This window comes from Alligator sinensis, unplaced genomic scaffold (assembly GCF_000455745.1).
Source record: "Alligator sinensis unplaced genomic scaffold, ASM45574v1 scaffold647_2, whole genome shotgun sequence".
Classification (NCBI taxonomy): Eukaryota; Metazoa; Chordata; order Crocodylia; family Alligatoridae; genus Alligator; species Alligator sinensis.
In genome coordinates this window covers 2,488,780-2,495,198 of record NW_005841832.1, presented here as the reverse complement: position 1 = coordinate 2,495,198, position 6,419 = coordinate 2,488,780, and the positions used below count along the sequence as shown (strand labels likewise).

At 56.1% G+C, this 6,419-nt stretch overlaps 1 protein-coding gene across 1 annotated transcript in view; it reads left to right on the top strand.

Annotated features, from left to right (window-relative positions):
• Positions 1-6,419, top strand: part of SYT3 (synaptotagmin 3) — a 23,296-nt gene that overhangs the window by 5,533 nt on the left and 11,344 nt on the right. The window lies entirely within an intron of this gene.

Here is a 6,419-nt window from a genome sequence, read left to right as displayed (position 1 = left end):
GCCTGGGGGGGCCACACATGGAAGGGGGTGCCATGGGCGGGGGGGAGGGGGGTCTGTATCCCAGCAGGGGGTAGGGGGCTGCTGCCTCCTGGCTTGGGGGGCACCAGGGTGTGGGGGCTGCTCCCACTGCAGCTGCATGCAAGGGGCTCCCGCCTCTGTTCTCCCCTTCCCCCCCCTGTGCGGCGCAGGGTGTAATTAGGAGGCTGCAGGCTGTCAGCGGGGGTGGGGGGCTCCGCCAGCGGAGCAGCCTCCCGGCGGCTGTTGTGCCAACACGGCACTAATGTGATTAGGAGCGAGCTGGAGCCGGCCCGGGCATGTGTGTGTGTGTGACTGCAACCCTGCTGGGCGGGAGCGAGTGTGCACAGCCCCTGTGCCCCGGCGTGCAACAGAAGGGAGCATGTAACACCTGTGCTGCTCACACCATGGGCCTTGGATGGTGAATGTGTGACAGATGTAAGTGACAGATGTGTGTGATGGATGGTAAGTGTGCAACAGTGTGTTGGATGGTAAGTGTGCACATGTGATGCCCATGCTACCTGTGCCACAAACTGTGTGTGATAGTTGGTGTGTGTGCAACACTGTGAGTGTCTGTGTGATGCCCATGCTGCCTGTGTCATGGACTGTGAGTGTGTGCTGGATGGTGAGCGTGCAACACCGTGTGTGCATGTGCGCATGCGCATGACACCTGTGCTGCTCATGCCATGGGCCACGGATGGTGAGTGTGTGACAGATGAGTGTGTGATGGATGATGAGTGTGCAGCACTGTGTGTGTGACACCCATGCTGCTCACACCCTGTGCCATGGACCGTGATTGTGCAGTGGATGGGTGAGTGTGCAACACTCTGTGTGTGTGTGACACCTGTGCTTATACCATGATGGGCCACAGATGAGTGTGTGATGGATGGTGAGTGTGCAACAGTGTGTGTGCTTGTGTATGTGTGACATCTGTGCTGCTCACACCCTGTGCAACAGGTTGAGTGTGTAATGGATGGTGAGTATTCAACAGTGTGTGCCTGTGTGTGACACCCACGCTGCTCATGCCACATGCCATGGATGGTGAGTGTATGAAAAACGTGTGTGATATATGGTAAGTGTGCAACACTGTGCATGTGTGTGTGTACACATGAGAGAGAGGGAGAGAGAGACTCAGGCTGCTCACACCGCGTGTGATGAATGGTGAGCGTGCAACTCTGTGTGTGTGTGACACCAGTGCTGTTCACATTGGGTGCAAGAGACCACAAGTGTACAACAAACCTGGCATGTGACAGATGGCAAACATGCCACACTGCAGGCATGACCCCAGCATGGCTCACGCCATATGTGCAACTAAGCATGAGTGCAGTAGTCTGGGTGTGCAACAGACTGAGTGTGACCCCAGCACCTCTTTCATTATGTGTGACAGACCATGATGGTGCAAGGGTATAACATCAGTTCTGCTCATGCTGGGAGCAACAGATAGCAAGTGTGCATCTACCTGTGTGTGTGACAAACATGCTCACACTGCCCATACCAGACCACAGGTGTGTGACAGATCTTGTGTGGAATTGACTGTGAGTGCATAGCAGGTGATGGGGGTTATGCCACTGCCCCTTGTGCTGTGTGTATTATCAGACTATGAGTATGCAACAGGTTACATGCATATTATGCCATTGCCACTCCCACATTGCGCAAGTGTGCACCAGCTGGGATGTGCAAACCTGTCATACCAAGTGTGACTATGTGCATGTGTGACAGCCTGCATATGCATCACCTTTGGCACTCATGCTGGGTGTGCAACAGCCAGTGAGTGTGGTGTCACCATTGCTGCTCACACTGTGTGACAGGCTGTGTGTGTGACACCATGGCTCTGTGTGTGTGTGTGTGTGTGTGTGTGTGTGTGTGTGTGTGTGTGTTTGTGTACAGGGGAGACTGTCCCAGCTGAAGACAGGTAAAGCCTGTGTGATTGAGTGAGTGTGACCGTGTGTGTGTACACCTCGTCATGCCAGCTCATGGTGGCATCCCATGGGCTCCTCTTTCTGGCCTGGCTGGGTTGCAGGGTGGTGGGGCACTGCTCTGGTCAGCAGCTGGCGGGGGTTCTAGGCCCACAGTGCAGGGGCTGAGGCCTTACTGGAGTGTGGTGACCTGTGGGTAAGGGTGTCCTAGTACCTGGGGTAGGGAGATAAGAAGCATCCCCCCCAAGCTGGGATAGAACCCAGGCGTCTGGGCTCCCAGTCCCCTCACTGTTGCCCACTAGTCCCCACCCCCCTCCCAGGAGTCCTGGCTCCCACCCCCCTCCTCCCTCCAGACCCAGTTCCAGCAGAGACCCCAGGAATCCTGGTTCCCACCTCTGCCCCTCTTGCTCCAATCCACCAGTAGTGAACCCTCTAGCAGTGAACCTAGGAGTCCTGGCTCCCAGCCCCCACCCAGGCCTGGCTCTGTGACACCGACTGACTTTACTGGATGGAGTGAAGTCAGCTCCCAGGCCTGGTAGCGCAGAAGCTGCTGGGTCAGGGCCAGCCTGGCTACTGCAGGGGCGCGTGGGGGGTCAGGCTCTGCCCTGAGCTGCCTGGACTGTGACACGGCCCCCACCATGGCACTGGGCTGGAGGGGATCTCCTGGCACAGAGGTGGCAGGGGGGTGGGAATCCCATCTCCTGGCAGCGACATGCGCCATATCGACCTGGCATGGCTGTGTGAGCAGTACAGGAGGCTCGGGTTACCTGAAAGGGGCTGGTGGGTCAGAGGGGGAGGAATTGGGAGGCCTGGGTTCCTTGCCAGCTTTGGGAGGGAAGTGGGATCTGATGGGTTACAGCAGGGTGGGGGCTGGGAGCCCCTACGCCTGGGTTCTATCAGGGCTCCAGGATGGGAGCAGGGTCTAGTGGGTTAGTGCAGGGGACTACATCTAGAACAGAGAGGACAAAGATTTAGTGGGTAGTGGTGGCAGAAGGATACAGGCACCGAGGACTCCTGGGTTCCCTCCAGCTTTGGAATAGGAGTGGGGGATGACACAGACTCCTCCACCTTGCTTTCTGTTTTGTTCCCCTGCTCTCTGGCACCCCCTGTCCCACTATCTGGCTGTGGGGCCCCGGGGCAACCCCCACTGCCAGGGGAGAGCACTGCCTGGCATTTCCTATTCAGGCTCTGGGTGGGCCCAGCCCTGCTTAGCGGCTGGATGTTAGCCTTCGGCTGGGGCTGGTACTTGCTGAGCTTCCAGCCCCCATCTCAGCCCCAGGCTGTCTGTGGCAGGGGCTGTCTGGCTGGTGTGTGGGCAGCCCTGCTCGCTGGGGGGATTCCCTGGCTGAGCCCCTCCCTCCCCCCCCATGCCCATGTAGCGCTAGTGCAGTGACTCACTGTGTGGGGGTGGGGAGCAGAGCCAGCAATGCTGTGGGTGCTGTGGGCGTCAGCACTGAGGAAGCCCTGCCTGGCGCGGTGTGTGCTGACAAGGGTGCTACCTGCTGGTGTGACAGGTGTGTGCATCCATGTGTGTATCAGGTGCGTGCTTGTGTGTGTGTGTGTGTGTGTGTGAAGTGCTGGCTGACGGGTGTGCCCACAGGCCTGCCAGTGTGATGGGTGTGTGCATGTGCAAGCTGTTCCACAGGTGTTCACAGGCATAAAATGCTAGTTCACAGGTGTGTACATGCTGTGCCACAGGCTTTCACAGGCATGCAGTGTGTGTTTACGTGTGTGTACATGCTGTGCCATGGGTGTTCATGGGCATGAGAGACTCATTCACATATGTGCATGTGGGGGGGGTCTTGTTCATGTCTGTGAGATGCTGTGTAGTTGGTGTCCATGTGCATGTGACTGCATGTTGACATGGGTGGGTGAATTGCAAGACCGCAGGTTTGTAAGTGTTCCCCTACATATCAGCACAATTGGTATGTATGTGCACATGCCTGTATTCATGCCTGTGGGGTGTGTAGTATGCATGCAGTGCCTGTGTGCAGGCCAATGTGATGGGTGTGTGCATGTTCATGTGTGCGTACATGCTTTGCAGTTGGATGTTTGTGTGTGTATGTATGTGGTGCTGGCATACTCACAAGCATGCACGTGTATATTCATGTGTCTGAAGTGTAGCATATGCAAAGCGTTGTACAATAAGCATGGCCATGTACAATGGCTGTGTGCATATTCACATTTGCACATGAAAAGCTGTTCTTAGATGGCTGTTTGAGGGATGGATGTCCATGTACTTGTGTGTAGGTGCACACATATGAAGTGCAGGATGTGTCTGTTTGCATGTATGGGAGGTACTGTGTGACAAGTGTCTCCATGCACAACATTGTGTTCATATGTGGGTGAGGTGGTGTGTAATAACGTGTCTGGTCACATGCTTGTGAGGTGCAGAGCAGTGGGTGTGTGTCTGTTCACATCTGTGCTGATTGTTATGGGCATGCATGTTTGCACAGAGGTATTCATATGTGTGAAACGTGGAGCATGTGAAATACGGCAGGATGGATGTACCCACATGTATTCTAGGGCAGTGGTTATGTGCCTGTTCACGTGTGCTGTGCAGTGAGTGTTCATATGTTTGCAGAATGCATGTTCAGCCATGTTGGTATGGGTGCAGGATGCATCTGTTCACATGTGTATGAGGTGCAGTGTGCATCTGAAGTGCTGTATGCTGTGTGGGTCCACATGTGCGCTAGCATGATAGGTGCATGTGTTTACCTGTGTGAGGTGCTGTGGAGTGAATGTTCATGTACATGCATCATGCCTGTGTGTGAGGCCCTGTGTGCATGTCCTCATGTTTCAAGGAGAGGTGAAGTGTGTGCCAATGTCAGATACAATGGGGAAGGGGTTACTTGTGTGTGCTCATGTATGTAAAGCACTGTGTAGGGATGGTGGTGGGCATATTTGCACATGCATGTGGGGGAAGTGCATGTGACGGGTGTTTTCTGTCTGTTCAGGTACTTTGCATAGGTGTTCTCATATGCCTATGTTAGACATGTATGTGTGGTGCTGTGCAATGAGTATGCACACGCGAGCTGCAGTGTGCTCAGCATGTCAGAGGCTTCCTGTGCCTTCTGTGTGCGTGTGTCCCTGGCATGTTATGTGCCGCTGTTGCAGCCATTTATGTGGCTCATGTGTAGGGGCGTGAAGACACAAGCGTGCACGCTTGAGTGTGCATTCCCGGCCATATGCCAGCGCGTAGGCAGGAAACCCTGTTGCCTGGGTTACAGGAGAGAGTGCAGCACCTGGAAATACCTGCTACTGGCATGTGAGTTTGCATGCTCATGCTTGTAAAAATACTCATGAGTTCACGTGAGAACATGTGTGCATTGAGCAGACTTTCCTATGTGCTCTCTGTGATTGCCCTCTTTGTATTTCTGTTGGGGTTCAGGAGCACACACATGTTTATACATGTGCAAGCACTCAAAAGTTGGTAAGCATGTGTGTGCACTATCCTCTCTATTCACACAATGCTCCTGTATGAGCATTATGTGCATGTATGTGGGGTCATGCCCAGGTACCTTTGCACACGTTTGTGCTTGCTAATGCACAGGCATGTGTGTGCTCACACAGCTACATGTGCATGCCTGTCTGCACCTGCTGCCTGTGGGAAGGGTGGTGTGCACCCATTTGAGTGACCTTGGCATGCAAGCATTAGCAAGTGCACGTGGGTGTGGTTTTCCATGTGTGTGCATGTTATCACGCATGGGCTAAGGCTGCTTCCCCTCCCCCTCTCCCCTCCCCAGTGGGTGGCAGAGGCCACAGCACCAGCAGGCAGGAGCATCTCTCCCTGTCTGCCCTAACTTGGAGTGGCAGGGACCAGCTGCCTACCTGGCGCCCAGGGCTGTGAGGCACTGGGCAGGCGGGGAGGGGGCTAGCATCTCCGGCTCTCCTGGCTGGTCTCCTCTCCCAGGCCAGGGACCAACCCCAACCCCTCCCATCTCCCTGCACCCCCTCTTCCAAAGTCAACCCCTCCCAAGCCTCCATATTCTCAACTCCCATCCTGTGTTGCTTCCTCCTCTTCCCTGCAAGTCAGTGTCCCCTCCCCACAGCTGGGGCACCCCTGCCCCCTCTGGGGGCTGGCACTGGCCAGGAGGGGGGCAGGGAGCTGGCTGGGTACTTGGTATTCAGAGCAGACAGGAGCCTCAGTGACTCTGACAGAGGCCGATGCGGTTGCAGCACCAGCTCTGATATCTGGGCCAGGCCAAGCCAGGCAGCCAGACCTGGAGAGTGAGTGGCTCCCTCCCCACAGCTGGGGCACCCCTGCCCCCTCTGGGGGCTGGCACTGGCCAGGAGGGGGGCAGGGAGCTGGCTGGGTACTTGGTATTCAGAGCAGACAGGAGCCTCAGTGACTCTGACAGAGGCCGATGCGGTTGCAGCACCAGCTCTGATATCTGGGCCAGGCCAAGCCAGGCAGCCAGACCTGGAGAGTGAGTGGCTCCCCCACCCATGCTGTGTGCGCCCCCCCCACCACACCGGTCCCCCAGG